Below are 19,628 nucleotides of genomic sequence, written 5' to 3' on the forward strand. Positions count from 1 at the left end.
CACCCCCATAGGTAGGGACAATAAAAAAATAAAGAAATTTTTTTTTTCCCACTAATGTTAGAATAGGGTTAGGGTTAGGGGTAGGGTTAGGGGTAGGGTTAGGGGTAGGGTTAGGGTTAGGGGTAGGGGTAGGGTTAGGGGTAGGGGTAGGGTTAGGGGTAGGGTTAGGGTTAGGGCTAGGGTTAGGGGTAGGGTTAGGGGTAGGGTTAGGGTTAGGAATGTGCACACGTATTCTGGTCCTCTGCGGATTTTTCCGCTGCGGATTTGATAAATCCGCAGTGCTAAACCGCTGCGGATTTATGGCGGATTTACCGCGTTTTTTTCTGCGCATTTCACTGCGGTTTTACAATTGCGATTTTCTATTGGAGCAGTTGTAAAACCGCTGCGGAATCCGCACAAAGAAGTGACATGCTGCGGAATGTAAACCGCTGCGTTTCCGTGCAGTTTTTCCGCAGCATGTGTACAGCGATTTTTGTTTCCCATAGGTTTACATTGAACTGTACACTCATGGGAAACTGCTGCGGATCCGCAGCGTTTTCCGCAGCGTGTGCACATACCTTTAGAATTAGGCTATGTGCACACGGTGCGGATTTGGCTGCGGATTCGCAGCAGTGTTCCATCAGGTTTACAGTACCATGTAAACATATGAAAAACCAAATCCGCTGTGCCCGTGATGCGGAAAATACCGCGCGGGAACGCTGCGTTGTATTTTCCGCAGCATGTGAATTCTTTGTGCGGATTCCGCAGCGTTTTACACCTGTTCCTCAATAGGAATCCGCAGGTGAAATCCGCACAAAAAACACTGGAAATCCGCGGAAAATCCGCAGGTAAAACACAGTGCCTTTTACCCGCGGATTTTTCAAAAATGGTGCGGAAATATCTCACACGAATCCGCAACGTGGGCACATAGCCTTAGGGTTAGGGTTGGAATTAGTGTTGTGGTTAGGGGTGTGTTGGGGTTAGGGTTGTGATTAGGATTATGGCTACAGTTGGGATTAGGGTTAGGGGTGTGTTGGGGTTAGTGTTGGAGTTAGAATTGAGGGGTTACCACTGTTTAGGCACATCAGGGGTCTCCAAACGCAACATGGCGCCACCATTGATTCCAGCCAATCTCGTATTCAAAAAGTCAAATGGTGCTCCCTCACTTCCGAGCCCTGACGTGTGCCCAAACAGTGGTTTACCCCCACATATGGGGTACCAGCATACTCAGGACAAACTGCGCAACAATTACTGGGGTCCAATTTCTCCTGTTACCCTTGTGAATCTAAAAAAATGCTTGCTAAAACATAATTTTTGAGGAAAGAAAAATGATTTTTTATTTTCACGGATCTGTGTTGTAAACGTCTGTGAAGCACTTGGGGGTTCAAAGTGCTCACCACATATCTAGATAAGTTCCTTGGGGGGTCTAGTTTCTAAAATGGGGTCACTTGTGGGGGGTTTCTACTGTTTAGGCACACCAGGGGCTCTGCAAACGCAACGTGACACCCGCAGACCATTCCATCAAAGTCTGCATTTCAAAAGTCACTACTTCCCTTCTGAGCCCCGACGTGTGCCCAAACAGTGGTTTACCCCCACATATGGGGTATCAGCGTACTCAGGAGAAACTGGACAACAACTTTTGGGGTCCAATTTCTCCTGTAACCCTTGGGAAAATAAAAAATTCTGGGCTAAATAATTATTTTTGAGGAAAGAAAACGTATTTATTATTTTCACGGCTCTGCATTATAAACTTCTATGAAGCACTTGGGGGTTCAAAGTGCTCACCACACATCTAGATAAGTTCCTTTCAGGGTCTAGTTTCCAAAATGGGGTCACTTGTGGGGGGTTTCTACTGTTTAGGCACATCAGGGGCTCTGCAAACGCAACGTGACGCCCGCAGAGCATTCCATCAAAGTCTGCATTTCAAAACGTCACTACTTCAATTCCAAGCCCCGGCATGTGCCCAAACAGTAGTTTACCCCCACATATGGGGTATCACCGTACTCAGGAGAAACTGGACAACAAATATTGGGGTCAAATTTCTCCTGTTACCCTTGGGAAAAATAAAAAACTCTGGGCTAAATAATTATTTTTGAGGAAAGAAAACGTATTTATTATTTTCACGGCTCTGCATTATAAACTTCTATGAAGCACTTGGGGGTTCAAAGTGCTCACCACACATCTAGATAAGTTCCTTTGGGGGTCTAGTTTCCAAAATGGGGTCACTTGTGGGGGGTTTCTACTGTTAAGCCACATCAGGGGCTCTGCAAACGCAACGTGACGCCCACAGAGCATTCCATCAAAGTCTGCATTTCAAAACGTCACTACTTCACTTCCGAGCCCCGGCATGTGCCCAAACAGTGATTTACCCCCACATATGGGGTATCAGCGTACTCAGGAGAAACTGGACAACAACTTTTGGGGTCAAATTTCTCCTGTTACCCTTGGGAAAATAAAAAATTGCAGGCTAAAAGATCATTTTTGAGAAAATAATTTTTTTTTTTTTTTTCATGGCTCTGCGTTATAAACTTCTGTGAAGCACTTGGGGGTTCAAAGTCCTCACCACACATCTAGATTAGTTCCTTTGGGGGTCTAGTTTCTAAAATGGTGTCATTTCTGGGGGATCTCCAATGTTTAGGCACACAGGGGCTCTCCAAACGTGACATGGTGTCCGCTAATGATTGGAGCTAATTTTCCATTTAAAAAGCCAAATGGCGTGCCATCCCTTCCGAGCCCTGCCGTGCGCCCAAACAGTGGTTTACCCCCACATATGGGGTATCAGCGTACTCAGGACAAACTGGACAACAATATTTGGGGTCCAATTTCTCCTATTATCCTTGGCAAAATAGGAAATTCCAGGCTAAAAAATCATTTTTGAGGAAAGAAAAATTATTTTTTATTTTCATGGCTCTGCGTTATAAACTTCTGTGAAGCACCTGGGGGTTTAAAGTGCTCAATATGCATCTAGATAAGTTCCTTGGGGGGTCTAGTTTCCAAAATGGGGTCACTTGTGCGGGAGCTCCAATGTTTAGGCACACAGGGGCTCTCCAAACGCGACATGGTGTCCGCTAACAATTGGAGCTAATTTTCCATTCAAAAAGTCAAATGGCGCGCCTTCTCTTCCGAGCCCTGCCGAGTGTCCAAACAGTGGTTTACCCCCACATATGAGGTATCGGCGTACTCGGGAGAAATTGCCCAACAAATTTTATGATCCATTTTATCCTACTGCCCATGTGAAAATGAAAAAATTGAGGCGAAAAGAATTTTTTTGTGAAAAAAAAGTACTTTTTCATTTTTACAGATCAATTTGTGAAGCACCTGAGGGTTTAAAGTGCTCACTAGGCATCTAAATTAGTTCCTTGGGGGGTCTAGTTTCCAAAATGGGGTCACTTGTGGGGGAGCGCCAATGTTTAGCACACAGGAGCTATCCAAACGCGACATGGTGTCCGCTAACGATGGAAATAATTTTTCATTCAAAAAGTCAAATGGCGCTCCTTCCCTTCCGAGCCTTACCATGTGCCCAAACAGTGGTTTACCTCCACATGTGAGGTATTGGTGTACTCAGGAGAAATTGCCCAACACATTTTAGGATCCATTTTATCCTGTTGCCCATGTGAAAATGAAAAAATTGAGGCTAAAAGAATTTTTTTGTGAAAAAAAAGTACTTTTTCATTTTTACGGATCAATTTGTGAAGCACCTGGGGGTTCAAAGTGCTCACTATGCATCTAGATAAGTTCCTTGGGGCGTCTAGTTTCCAAAATGGGGTCACTTGTGGGGGAGCTCCAATTTTTAGGCACACGGGGGCTCTCCAAACGTGACATGGTGTCCGCTAAAGAGTGGAGCCAATTTTTGATTCAAAAAGTCAAATGGCGCTCCTTCCCTTCCAAGCCCTGCCGTGCGCCAAAACAGTGGTTTACCCCCACATATGAGGTATCAGCGTACTCAGGACAAATTGGACAACAACTTTCGTGGTTCAGTTTCTCCTTTTACCATTGGGAAAATAAAAAAATTGTTGCTAAAAGATAATTTTTGTGACTAAAAAGTTAAATGTTCATTTTTTCCTTCCATGTTGCTTCTGCTGCTGTGAAGCACCTGAAGGGTTAATAAACTTCTTGAATGTGGTTTTGAGTACCTTGAGGGGTGCAGTTTTTAGAATGGTGTCACTTTTGGGTATTTTCAGCCATATAGACCCCTCAAACTGACTTCAAATGTGAGGTGGTCCCTAAAAAAAATGGTTTTGTAAATTTCGTTGTAAAAATGACAAATCGCTGGTCGAATTTTAACCCTTATAACTTCCTAACAAAAAAAAATTTTGTTTCCAAAATTGTGCTGATGTAAAGTAAACATGTGGGAAATGTTATTTATTAACTATTTTGTGTCACATATCTCTCTGGTTTAACAGAATAAAAATTCAAAATGTGAAAATTGCGAAATTTTCAAAATTTTCGCCAAATTTCCGTGTTTATCACAAATAAATGCAGAATTTATTGACCTAAATTTACCACTAACATGAAGCCCAATATGTCACGAAAAAACAATCTCAGAACCGCTAGGATCCGTTGAAGCGTTCCTGAGTTATTACCTCATAAAGGGACACTGGTCAGAATTGCAAAAAACGGCAAGGTCTTTAAGGTCAAAATAGGCTGGGTCTTGAAGGGGTTAACTTAGAAAATTGGTGACATGTTCAATACTTTTTTCACCCACTGTGTAAGAGAAATTTGTATTTATCTGAAATAAAACTGTGAATCACAAATATCAAAGTATCATTTTATTCAATTTTCTATGACCTGCACGCCCATATAAAGACGTTGAAGGGTTGATTAAACTGACATATTCCCTTTAGTGGCACTAGCCTTCTTTGGCAGGATAAAGAAGCCCACAGCACTGCAAAAATTATTAAAGAATGGTTTGAAGACATAATATTAGGTTCAAGTTTGATTAAAGTCCCCTTGTTAAAGTAGAAAATATTAGTTTTCAATTAATTCCAAGATCAAAATTAGGTGTAAAATTAGGGTGCAGAACTCATTTGCTAACGAGAAGCAGGATAGTATGTTTTTTGTTGTTGTTTATGTGTTTAGAGGAAAAGAGAAGAAAAATGCAGCCGGTTGTTGACATCTTCTACCCTTTTAGTGACCACAGAGGGCTGATACCTAAAAGGTTTGTACATATATTACTCCCTTATTAATCAGTTATGTTATGTGATCTCCAATTATATAATAATGGGGTCCATATTTAACTGCTAATGAGGTGAGTAACGAGGTAGATGCATATCTAATTGTTCCAGATCCTAATCTATCTATTTGTAATCTCCATGACTCACAATTGAGGTATCTAAATGATGAAATGAGATTGATGAAATTTGTGTTCTGCTCAATTTTGAATATATGCGCATGTTAACCTAAGTATAGGTGTGATTTCTAAGCTTTATATCCTCTTGAACTTTTAATTCTAAGTCATTTTGTTTCTACTTGGGAAAAGCTTTTCAACACAAAAATTAAAATGAATATGTTTCACAAAAGGTTAATTTGAAGCAAACTTGCTAATGGGTGGAAATTAGAATTGTGAATTATCATGGTTTTTATTGTTTTATTTTGTAATCCAAGTTTTGTTTTTGCATGTTGCAAATTTATAAAAAAAAATTGCCCAGCAAATAAAGTGTTCAAACTACACATGAAGATGAACTGGGAGTAAGGACAACCAGGATGATTACAATGTTTAGAGTATCTTGCATTATGCTGATTACAGTGTTTCCAATACTTCTTCATCCCACAGAAACAAAAGAAAGCCACAGTTTGAATTGAGAATTTAGCAGCTGTTAAGAAATTGAAGCTTTTACAATTCACCTAAGGATTTTTTTTTAACCAGTAATGTTTTGCAGATTCGGAAATTCATGGGAAGTGCTATAGTGTTTCATACTGGTAGTAAAATCTGCAGCGTAATAAATGAACAAAAATAAATAAGTTTACATTTTATTGGGCGTAAATCTCTTTAAATAGTGTTGTATAGAACAAGAAGAAAGGTTGTAGAATAAAGTTTTATACTACTTCTGACATTTTTAGACTCCCAGGTTTCATTTTTTAAGTACCTTAATTTGTTTCTCGGCTACCCTGGATTTGAGCAGACAAATAAACTTCATAGATATGGATCAAATATCACTTGTGGTCATCTAAAATTAAAAGAACTTCCTAAAAAAGATGAGCAACTAAATCTCTGTATTTTTAGCATGGAAAGGATAATTGTGAAATGCAACCTGCAAAAGACTGTCTGCCCAGATTTCCTGTGGTTCCTAATAGCAGATGTATCAAGGAAAATGCTTCAACTTCCGAGGTGTTATCTTGTGGGGGATTTTCCAGAATTCTTTTTTAAATCTGAACAGCTGTTGTTTAACTACATCAGCCCACAATTCACAATTTATCTACAGCTTAAGGCCAGAAAGGTACTTTTATTGCACTCCGTTTCTGCTCCTAACCACCATGGATTTTACATTTTAAATGGAAATTGTTGCGTTTTTCATATCACAAGATAAAATTGCAAATGACTAGTCCTTTTTTTAGAAACATGACTAAGGCAATAAATGGTTTGTAGGTGTTAATATAAACAAATGAAACTTTTTCAGATAAACTTGAAAATACAAGTATTTTAGAAGTTCTTGCTTTTGTCTTGAAGCAGCGCTTTATGAGTTCTCAATCATAAAAGTAGCTGTATGGTACAGATACATCCTCTGTGCTTTCTATGGCTCAGTTCACATCAATGTCAGAATTAAATCATGACAGCTATAATAGACCTGGTTCTAAATGGATACCAATATTGATTGAAAATGGTGTCCAGGACTAACAGGACAAGAATAGTGTTCCAGATTGTACAATCCTTGCCTTCAAAGACCCTTGAAACACTTCTGGAAATGTTTTATTGTTTGTGTGAGCACAGTATTAGATGTGCTGCTACTGACTCTCCTACTTCTTGACTTGTTGCTAATTCTAAATTCCCCTTTCCTGAAACTTCTTGATATTGGGCTGATCTGTACCTTTCCACTTCTACCAATTAAGTTTCCAACATCATCTTTCTTTACACTGTCATCAAAATAACCAACGGACAGCAAAAATGGACAGAAAAAACAGACAGCACTCGGGAACAATGTTATTCAATGAGGTAGTGCAAATGAGCAATTTTTTTTCACTGACTGAATATGTGTGTGAAAAAACAAATTGCATCGTGCACTAGCTTCTTCTGTAAATCAGATATATTCAAGTCTATGGGTGCGTAAAACAATAGTATGCCATATGGAGAAACAATATACCATACAATTTTTAAGGATAATTTGCCATTCTCTAACAGAGGAAACTGTAAATGGATTGTATACAGATGACAAATAATAGTTTTTTGGATGAAACTCGGAACGGTTTTCATTTGCATGTGTGAATCTACAAGAAATACTAATATCTCTTTTATCTCAATTATTGATTGTATATATAATTAGTCTTATGTTCATATTTATCTTGACCAATTTTAGATTACAAACAATATGTACACACTGTTAGGGCTGGCAGAACGCATCGAGAAATTTTAGATATTATTGGGGTCCACCGTGCAGGAAACCAACCTACTGCTAGCAAATGGAGGCATAATATGGCGGTAAAAGCGAACTCTGTTACTTAGTCCCAGAGATGTCTGCTCGCCGCTGACCAGTACTGGCTTCAATGGCTGAGCCTGGAAAGGCAGCAGTAACCATCTGCACAGTATCAGGCTGAGCCAGATGCTGGGACCGACGTACCCACTGAGCAGGCTTCACTGCAGCTGGAGAAGAATGGGAGACCGCAGCGGAGATGGTTCGAGATTCCCCCTGTGCAGAGGAGGGAACTCGACCCCTAACACACACTTTGGTAAAAAGTTACCATATTTTGCGGACTATAAGATTCACTGGACCATAAGAAGCACCCCCATTGCCGCCTCCGATTGCCATTTTCCTGAAATTCACCATATTGAATACAATGGTAAGTGCAGGGACTCCACCGACATTTTGTGAATGCCGTGGCCTGCCGCAACCTCACATCACTGAACACTCCCTCCTAACTGCCCAGGGCAATAAGCATAGCCCCACTCCTGCCGCCACCACAGCCCGCTTCTCACAGCAATGACCATGTCTCCTGTGACCCTGCTCCACCGCAGCAACCGCAGTGTGTGTTTTTTCCAATTCATTTTAATTGGTGAAAAACGCCGCAAAAACACTCATAGAACTGACACGCTGCAGATCTGATAAAATATGCTTTGATGGTTCAAATCTGGAAGGAAAAATAAGGAGCATGTGCAAGAAATTTCAGAAATGTCATTCCCTTTGCTGGTAGTGTAAAACACTATGCTTTTTCCACAACAAAAATGTAGTATATGAGCAAGGTTACCCCAATAGGTTGCAAAAATACCCTTAACAGTCGGTTCCAACATCATTTTGGGTGGAGACTTTAATCTTGCTCTGGACCCTCTGTTGGATTCGTCCTCGGGTAGGTCCTCTGTTTCCCTCCCGGCACTGCATAAATTAAAGAAAGATCTGCTCGCTCTCGGACTGGTGGACATGTGCATGTGGTGGGTGCTTCACCCAGGAGTCAGGGACTATAGTAATCACTCATTGGCACATAACAGTTACTCTAGACTGGATCATCAATTCATCTCACATGCTTTATTAGACAATAACCCAGGTTGCTCAATAGATACCATTCTATGGTCAGATCATGCTCCAGTATATGGAAAACAGGAGATACATGAGGGAGGAGGGGGTGGGGATACACATGGAGACTCAATGATAATCTCTTAAAAGATGAATTATGTATGGCAGATATTGAGAGAGCTGTTAACAACTTTCCAATAGATCACTCTAATGACCCCACACTAGAACCTATCAAGGGGGAGGTGCTAAAATGCATATTAAAGGGAATCTTCATAACTCATGGATCTAGACTGAAGAGAGAAAGGGCTCAAACTTTGAAAGATATTCTTGTTTTGCTGGGTACCAAAGAAGCAGCTAATAAAGCGGCATCCAATGATATACTTAAAGCAGAGAGTTCGTCTTTAAAACAACAAGCTCTATCTATTTTGGAACAAAAGACTCTATGTTTGAGAGACAAGATACGTAAAAATTACTTTGAATTTGGGGACAAATGTGGAAGCTTATTAGCAAGGTCGCTTCATGCTATGTTTGCACAGACCTCAATTCTTAATATAAATTCCTCATCTGGAACTTTAGTTTATTCCACTTCTGAAATTTTGGAGGAGTTTAGAACATATTATGCTGGTCTATATAATCTACCCAAACAAAATAATATGTCTACTCCAGTAGCAAAACAGAATCTAGTGGAATACTTGGACAGAAACTCTCTGGTTGCTCTTCAACAGGAGGTGACACATTGTTTAGAACAAGACTTCTCCAATATAGAAATGAAAGAGGCTATTCAGAATTTCAAGGTAGGAAAAAGTCCGGGCCAGATGGGTTTACACCAAGGTTTTATAAAACCTGTCAGGAATTATGCTACCCGTTAATGTTGAAAGCTTTCAATGATATATCACATACTTGTCATTTCCAGCTTCATTTTACACAAGTGCATATTACAGTGATACTTAACCTTCGTCTAGCTGAGTAGGTACAATTGTAACTAATCCGTTTTAAAATTGCAATAACTTTTTTTTTTTTGAAAAGCCATAGAGGGCTGAAATTTTGTGACATCTCTGCAGTTTTGGTCGAGAATATATTGGTCAAATTTCAATAAAATATATATGAAGGTACAATTGTACCTCTGCAGCCTGTTAATGTTGTAAAATTATGCAGCCTGACGAAGGTTAAGGAGAGCAAAGACCTGTCAGTATGTTCTAATTTCCGCCCGATATTGCTGATTAATGTAGATATTAAGCTATGTTCTAAAATGATAGCCCAAAGATTAACTCCCCATATTCCAAGCATGATCCATAGAGAGCAGGTGGGGTTTGTGCCAGGTAGGGAAGCCAGGGACAATACTATAAAAACCATGTCTCTGATCTCGAGGTCTCGAATTATGAAGATCCCATTGTGCTTATTTTCAGTAGATGCCGAGAAAGCATTTGACAGGGTAAATTGGGGCTTCTTGGAAGCCACATTGGAGGCTATTGGTATGCAGCAAAGAATGAGAAATTGGATTATGGCCTTATACTATGATCCTTCTGCAAGGGTAAGGATAAATGGGCACATGTCAGCTCCATTTTCAATAAGGAATGGGACTAGACAGGGTTGCCCATTATCTCCATATTTATGTATCTTAGTAATGGAATCATTGCGCTTAGACAAAATGCATCTATAAAGGGAATACAAGTAGGATGTACAGAACATAAGTTAGCTCTGTTCGCACAGATAATCTCTTAATGCATGTTACCTCTCCTAGAATTAGTCTCCCATCTATACTGAAAGAATTTGACAAATCCAGTAAATTGAGCAATTTTAAGGTGAACCTCCAGAAATCAGAACTGCTCAAATATCACTTTATCTGAATATGAGATAGACGAGCTTAAATCTGATTTCTCTTTTTGCTGGAGTCAGCATTACATTAAATATTTAAGCAATAGCATTCCTGCGGATTCCCAGAAAATATTTGACCTTAATTTCCCCCCTCTTAACCCTTAAGCCCCGAGGGTGGTTTGCATGTTAATGACGGGCCAATTTTTACAATTCTGACCACTGTCACTTTATGAGGTTATAACTCTGGAACGCTTCAACGGATCCTGGTGATTCTGAAATTATTTTCTCAAAACATATTTTACTTCATGATAGTGGTAAAATTTCTTTGATATTACCTGCATTTATTTGTGAAAAACATGGAAATTTGGCAAAAATTTTGAAAATTTCGCAATTTTCCAAATTTGAATTTTTATGCCCTTAAATCACAGAGATATGTCACACAAAATACTTAATAAGTAACATTTACCACATGTCTACTTTACATCAGCACAATTTTCGAAACAAAATTTTTATTGTTAGGGAGTTAAAAGGGTTATAATTTGACAAGCCATTTCTCATTTTTACAACACCATTTTGTTTTTGGAGACCACATCACATTTCAAGTCATTTTGAGGGGTCTATATGAAAGAAAATAACCAAGTGTGACACCATTCTACAAACTGCACCCCTCAACGTGCTCACAACCACATTCAAGAAGTTTATTAACCCTTCTGGTGCTTCACAGGAATTTTTGGAATGTTTAAAAAAAATTAACATTTAAGTTTTTTCACAAAATTTTACTTCAGCTTGAAATTTGTTTTATTTTACAAAGGGTAACAGAAAAAAATGGACCCCAAAAGTTGTTTTACAATTTGTCCTGAGAACCACAATACCCCATATGTGGGGGTAAACCACTGTTTGGGCGCATGGCAGAGCTCAGAAGGGAAGGAGCGCCATTTGACTTTTTAAAGCAAAGTTGGCTAGAATTGAGATGGGATGCCATGTTGCTTTTGGAGAACCACTAATGTGCCTAAACATTGAAACCCCCACAAGTGACTACGTTTTGGAAAGTAGACCCCTAAGGAACTTATATAGATGTGTGGTGAACACTTTGACACAAAAGTGCTTCACAGAAGTTTATAATGTAGAGCTGTAAAAATAAAAAATAATATTTTTTCACAAAAATGAAATTTTTGCCCCCAATTTTTTATTTTCCCAAGGTTACCAGAATAAATTGTACCCCAAAAGTTGTTGTGCAATTTGTCCTGAGTATGCTGATACCCCATATGTGCAGGTAAACCACTGTTTGGGTGCATGGCAGAGCTCGGAAGGGAAGGAGCGTCGTTTGACTTTTCAATGCAAAATTGACTGGAATTGAGATGGGACGCCATGTAGCGTTGGGGAGCCCCTGATGTGCCTAAACATTGAAACCCCCACAAGTGACACCATTTTGGAAAGTAGACCCCCAAAGGAACTTATCTAGATGTGTGGTGAGCACTTTGACCCACCAAGTGCTTCACAGAAGTTTATAATGTAGAGCCGTAAAAATAAAATATAATATTTTTTCACAAAAATGACATTTTTGCCCCCAATTTTTTTTCCCAAGGGTACCAGAAGAAATTGTACCCCAAAAGTTGTTGTGCATTTTTTCCTGAGTACGCTGATTCCCCATATGTAGGGGTAAACCACTGTTTGGATGCATGGCAGAGCTCGGAAGGGAGGAAGCGCGTTTGACTTTTCAATGCAAAATTGGCTGGAATTAAGATGGGACGCTATGTTGCATTTGGAGAGTCCCTGATGTGCCTAAACATTAAAACCACCCACAAGTGATGCCATTTTGGAAATTAGACCCCTTAAGGATCTTATCTAGGTGTGTTGTGAGAGCTTTTAACCCCCAAGTGTTTCACTACAGTTTATGACGCAGAGCCGTGAAAATAAAAATTCATTTTTTTTCCACAAAAATTATTTCTTAGCCCCAGTTTTGTATATTCCCAAGGGTAACAGGAGAAATTGGACCACAAAAGTTATTGTGCAAATTTGTCCTAAGTATGCTGATACCCCATATGTGTGGGGTAACCACCGTTTGGGAGCATGGCAGAGCTCAGAAGGGAAGGAGCGCCATTTGGAATGCAGACTTAGATGGAATGGTCTGCAGGCATCGCATTGCGTTTGCAGAGCCCCTAATGTACCTAAACAGTAGAAACCCCCACAAGTGACCCCATATTGGAAACTTTACCCCCCAAGGAACTTATCTAGATGTGTTGTGAGAACTGTGAACCCCCAAATGTTTCACTACAGTTAATAATGCAGAGCCATGAAAAAAAAATCATTTTTTCCCACAAAAATTATCTTTAACACCCAGTTTTGTATTTTCCCAAGGGTAAGAGGAGAAATTGGTCCCCAAAAGTTGTTGTCCAATTTGTCCTGAGTACGCTGATACCCTATATGTGGGGGGAACCACCATTTGGGTGCATGGCAGAGCTCGGAAGGGAAGGAGCGCCATTTGGAATGCAGATTTAGATGGATTGGTCTGCAGGCGTCACATTGCATTTGCAGAGCCCCTGATGTACCTAAACAGTAGAAATCCCCCCACAAGTGACCCCATATTAAAACCTAGACCCCCAAGGAACTTATCTATATGTGTTGTGAGAATTTTGAACCCCCAAGTATATCACTACAGTTTGTAACGCAGAGCCATGAAAATAAAAAATTATTTTTGTCCCACCAATATGTTTTTAGCCCCCCAAATTTTTGTTTTCCCAAGGGTAACAAGAGAAATTGGACCCAAGAAGTTGTTGTCCAACTTGTCCTGAGTACGTTGATACCCCATATGTTGGGGTAAACCCCTGTTTAGGTGCACGGGAGAGATCAGAATGGAAGGAGCACTATTTTACTTTTTCAGTGTATTGGCTGGAATTGAGATCGGACACCATGTCGCGTTTGGAAAGCCCCTGATGTGCCTAAACAATGGAAACCCCCAATTCTAACTGAAACCCTAACCTAAACACACCCCTAATCCCAACCACACCCCTAACCTCAACCCTAACCACACCCCTGACTCCAACACACCCCTAACCCTAATCCCAACCATAAGCCTTACCACACCCCTAACCCTGACACACCCCTAACCCTAATCCCAACTGTAAATGTAATCCAAACCCTAACCCTAGCCTCAACCCTAACCCTAGCCCCATCCCTAACCCTAACCCTAGCCCCAACCCTAACCCTAGCCCTAACCCCAACCCTAGCCTTAACCCCAGCCCTAGCCCTAACCCTAGCCACTACCCTAGCCCCAACCCTAACCCTAACCCTAGCCCCATCCCTAGCCTTAACCCTAGCCCCAAACTTAACCCTAACCCTAAACCTAGCCCTAACCCTTGCCCTAACCCTAACCCTAGCCCCAACCCTAACCCTAACCCTAGCCCCAACCCTAACCTTAACCCTGGCCCCAACCCTAACCCTAACACTAACTCTAGCCCTAACCCTAGCCCTAACCCTAACCCTAGCCCCAACCCTAACCCTAGCCCTAACCCTAACCCTAGCCCTAACCCTAATGGGAAAATGGAAATAAATACATTTTTTAAAATGTTTTTGTTTTTTCCTAACTAAGGGGGTGATGAAGGGGAGTTTGATTTACTTTTACAGCAGTGTTTTTTTTATTGCAAAAAGTACGTGCAGTGCAGAATTGGCTGGAATTGAGATCGGACACCATGTCGCATTTGGAGAGCCCCTGATGTGCCTAAACAATGGAAACCCCCAATTCTAACTGAAACCCTAACCCAAACACACCCCTAATTCCAACCACACCCCTAACTCCAACACACCCCTAACCCTAATCCCAACCATAAGCCTTACCACACCCCTAACCCTGACACACCCCTAACCCTAATCCCAACTGTAAATGTAATCCAAACCCTAACCCTAGCCTAAACCCTAACCCTAGCCCCATCCCTAACCCTAACCCTAGCCCCAACCCTAACCCTAGCCCTAACCCCAACCCTAGCCTTAACCCCAGCCCTAACCCTAGCCACTACCCTAGCCCAACCCTAACCATAACCCTAGCCCCATCCATAACCTTAACCCTAGCCCCAAACTTAACCCTAACCCTAACCCTAGCCCTAACCCTAGCCCCAACCCTAACCCTAACCCTAGCCCTAGCCCTAACCCTAACCCTAACCTTAACCCTGGCCCCAACCATAACCCTAACACTAACTCTAGCTCTAACCCTAGCCCTAACCCTAACCCTAGCCCCAACCCTAACCCTAGCCCTAACCCTAGCCCTAACCCTAATGGGAAAATGGAAATAAATACATTTTTTAAAATGTTTTTGTTTTTTCCTAACTAAGGGGGTGATGAAGGGGGGTTTGATTTACTTTTACAGCAGTGTTTTTTTAGCGGATTTTTATGATTGGCAACTGTCACACACGAAAAGATGCTTTTTATTGCAAAAAATATTTTTTTGCATTACCACATTTTGAGAGCTATAATTGTTCCACATTTTGGTCCACAGAGTCATGTGTTTTTTGCGGGACGAGTTGATGTTTTTATTGGGAACATTTTCTGGCATATGACATTTTTGGATCGCTTTTTATTCCGATTTTTGTGAGGCAGTATAACCAAAAACCAGCTATTCATGAATTTCTTTTTTTTTTTTGTGGGTGGGGGGCGTTTATACCATTCCGCGTTTGGTAAAATGGATTAAAGCAGTTTTATGTTTTGGGTCAGTATGATTACAGCGATACCTCATTTAGATTATTTTTTTATGTTTTGGCGCTTTTATACGATAAAAACTTTTATAGAAAAAAGAATTAGCTTTATTCTGAGAACTATAACTTTTTTATTTTTTCACTGATGATGCTATATGGTGGCTCGTTTTTTGCGGGACAAGATGACGTTTTCAGCTGTAACATGGTTATTTATATCTGTCTTTTTGATCGCGTGCTATTCCACTTTTTGTTTGGTGGTATGATAATAAAGGGTTATTTTTTGCCTCGTTTTTTTTTATTTTTTTTAACGGTGTTCACTGAAGGGGTTAACTAGTGGGACAGTTTTATAGGTCGGGTCATTTCGGACACGGTGATACTAAATATGTGTACTTTTATTTTTAAGGAATGTATTTATTGAAACAATTTTTTTTTAAATTTATTTAGGAATTTTTTTTCTTTTTTACACATGTAAATATTTTTTTTAAAACTTTTTTACTTTGCCCCAGAGGGGCATCACATTATATTGACAGATCGCTGATCTGACACTTTGCTGTGCACTGTGTCAGATCAGCGATCACACAGGCACAGCACGGAGGCTTCCCGGCGCCTGCTCTGAGCAAGCGCTGGTAAGCCACCTCCCTACAGGACCTGCAGGACCTGGATGCAGCCCCGCGGCCATTTTGGATCCGGACCTGCAGGGAGGAGGAGGTATGAGACCCTCGGAGCAACTCGATCACATCACGTTGCTCCGAGGGTCTCAGGGAAGCACGCAGGGAGCCGCCTCCCTGCACGATGCTTCCCTATACCACCGAAACACTGCGATCATGTTTGATCGCAGTGTGTTGGGGGTTAATGTGCCAGGGGTCATCCGTGACCACTCCTGGCACATAGTGCCGGATGTCAGCTGCGATAGTCAGCTGACACCCAGCCGCGCTCCCCCCGTGAGCGCGGCAGATCGCACTGGACGTACTATCCCGCCACTGGGAATTAAGTCCCAGGTCACCTTGATGGGATAGTACGTCCAATGGGATTAAGGGGTTGAACACGACTTTGAAAGAGAGATTGATACCTGGCAGAATCTTCCAGTCTCCTGGTTTGGAAGAATAAATGCCCTTAAAATGGACATTTTGCCTAAAAACTTTATTTTTTTCCATACTATTTTGTGGTATATAGAAAAACTTTTTTTTGATAGCTTGCGCAAAATAATGAGGAACTTCGTTTGGCACAATGGCGGTTCACGCCTGAGCCCAATTAATTAGGCACAAAGACAATGGAGGGACAGGTCTTCCGGACATACGGGCATATCATGCGGCAAGTTTTGGAAATTGCATACTAGATATTTTTCATAATAGGGCATCTATATTCTGGGTAGACATTGAACATGAACTATCTCCAAATTTATATCAAGGGGTGTTCTGGTTGCCATATGATATTAGCTTGAAGAAGATCAATATGTCTCCCACACTATATATTATAGTACTTGCTTGGAGGCATTTTGCAAAGCGTTTTTTACTGGCAAATATACCTGGACCGCTGACTCCTCTAATTAATAACCCCCAACTCCCTACTGTGTTACAAGCATCAGCTACTATAATATCCCCTGCTATCCAGGGATTTGTACCACGCATTAAAGATGTGACTAGTAAGATAGGTATCAAGTCCATGGAAGACATCTTGGGAGACAGGAGACAAGCTTCGGGATATTGGCTACAATACTTTAAACTTCAAAGTTACATTAGATCCTTGGCTCTGGAGAGGGGGCTTCCCCATGTGTCTACCTCTTTGAACAGTTATGCTTCCTTCCGCAGGGATCAGCACATGCTATATCTTTGATATATAGTCTGATAGTGTCGGGGGGGGGGATGGGGATGGGCCATTCAAATGTACGATCCATTGGCAAAGGGAATTGAATAGAGAAATTCTAAGCTAAGATGTGGAGTAAATCATTTGCTCTCACACATGGGCTGTGGGTTTCCTGCAGGATTCAGGAGCTAAACTACAAAATATTAACACAATGGTATAGAACAGCTGTTAAATTACATAAGATGTACCTGGCAGTTTCGGACTTGTGTTGGAGATGTAATAATGCAGTTGGGTAAATGTTGCATGTCTGGTGGGACTGCTGAGGGATTATATCCTTAAGGAGCTAAATAATTCTACTATATAACCATATTACTAAAACTCAGTTGGAAGAGTCTCCAGAAATAGCTTTATTATCCATTTTCCAGGGGCCATATCCAAAATCAAGAAAGATCTATTACCATATTTTATGACAGCGACCTGTCAAATTATACCTAGACTTTGGAGATCCTCGATCTTGCCAAAAAAGATAGATTGGGTGGAAGCAATGAATGTCCTGCAGCGAATGGAAAAAGATCATGGCGTTCAATGACAGGACAAGTTATGGATGGTTTTCGGTATGGCCCCCATGAATCCAATTTAAAGAGTCACAGTATTTTCAGATGTGGCTAACACTAGAAATGTGTTCTCAGACCCCTTAGCAAATGAAGGTTGTGGGGGTGTGGGCCTTCGATGTCCAATTTCTTTCTTACTTTGTCCTACTTATGTCTTCTGTTTTTCATCTTTCCTATATATCTTTTCTATGACATTTCTTAATGACATTAGTCTTTCCCCCTCCGCATTTAAGAAATATAAGCCAGTTAAATGTTATAACATGAATATAGTTGGTTCATCATATTAGTGCTGAAATAATATTTGGGAAGGGGAAAGGGATTGATTCTTTCTTTGTTTGTCTCTTTCGTCTATTAATTATGTAATGTTTTCAGATATTACAAAATTGCTTTAATTTCTTAATAAAAAATATGTTGAATAATAAAAATGCGGGGGCTATGTGTTAGTCAGATCATCTGAGGTTGTGCATTCCAGAAAACTGGTTAGAACTAGAGAAGTCTTGGAGACGAAGATGCGAGGTTTGGATCATAATATCAGTTGCAGAACAGGAGGAGGTATAGGGTAGTGCAGAAATGTGGACAGCTTTGTGGGTGAGAGAAATAAGTTTGTGCTGTTTTCTGAAATGAATGGGTAACCTGTGTAAAGACTGGCACAAGTTGGAGTTATCCGTGTAGCTGTTGGACAGAAAAATATTCCTGGCTTTCTCATTCAATAGCATTGAGATCTGGTACGTTTCCAAGTAATGAATAATAATAATAATAATAATTTTTATTTATATAGCGCCAACATATTCCGCAGCGCTTTACAAATTATAGAGGGGACTTGTACAGACAATAGACATTACAGCATAACAGAAATACAGTTCAAAACAGATACCAGGAGGAATGAGGGTCCTGCTTGCAAGCTTACAAACTATGAGGAAAAGGGGAGACACGAGAGGTGGATGGTAACAATTGCTTTAGTTATTCGGACCGGCCATAGTGTAAGGCTCGGGTGTTCATGTAAAGCTGCATGAACCAGTTAATTGCCTAAGTAAGTAGCAGTAACGACACAGAGGGCTGTTAACTGCATAAAGTGAATGAGAACATAATGCGAGGAACCTGATTTTTTTTTTTTTTTTTAAATAGGCCACACAGGGATCGTTAGGTTAATGCATTGAGGCGGTAGGCCAGTCTGAACAAATGAGTTTTTAGGGTACGCTTAAAACTGTGGGGATTGGGGATTAATCGTATTAACCTAGGTAGTGCATTCCAAAGAATCGGCGCAGCACGTGTAAAGTCTTGGAGACGGGAGTGGGAGGTTCTGATTATTGAGGATGCTAACCTGAGGTCATTAGCGGAGCGGAGGGCACGGGTAGGGTGGTAGACTGAGACCAGAGAGGAGATGTAGGGTGGTGCTGAGCCATGGAGTGCTTTGTGGATGAGGGTAGTAGTTTTGTACTGGATTCTGGAGTGGATGGGTAGCCAGTGTAATGACTGGCACAAGGTAGAGGCATCGGTGTAACGGTTGGTGAGGAATATGATCCTGGCAGCAGCATTCAGCACAGATTGGAGTGGGGAAAGTTTGGTAAGAGGGAGGCCGATTAGTAGAGAGTTACAATAGTCCAGACGAGAATGAATAAGTGAAACAGTAAGAGTTTTTGCAGAGTCGAAAGTAAGAAAAGGGCGAATTCTAGAAATATTTTTGAGATGCAGGTAAGAAGAGCGAGCCAGTGATCGGATGTGGGGGGTGAATGAAAGGTCAGAATCAAGGATGACCCCAAGGCAGCGGGCATGTTGCTTTGGAGTAATGGTGGAACCGCACACGGAGATGGCAATGTCAGGCAAAGGTAGGTTAGTAGAGGGAGAGAACACGAGGAGTTCAGTTTTTGACAGGTTTAGTTTCAGATAGAGGGAGGACATGATGTTAGAGACAGCGGTAAGACAATCACTGGTGTTTTCTAAAAAGGTCGGCGTGACTACAGGAGAAGAGGTGTATAATTGGGTGTCGTCAGCATAGAGATGGTACTGGAAACCAAATCTACTGATTGTTTGTCCAATAGGGGCAGTATACAAGGAGAAGAGGAGGGGGCCTAGGA

This window comes from Ranitomeya imitator, chromosome 6 (assembly GCF_032444005.1).
Source record: "Ranitomeya imitator isolate aRanImi1 chromosome 6, aRanImi1.pri, whole genome shotgun sequence".
Taxonomy (NCBI): Eukaryota; Metazoa; Chordata; class Amphibia; order Anura; family Dendrobatidae; genus Ranitomeya; species Ranitomeya imitator.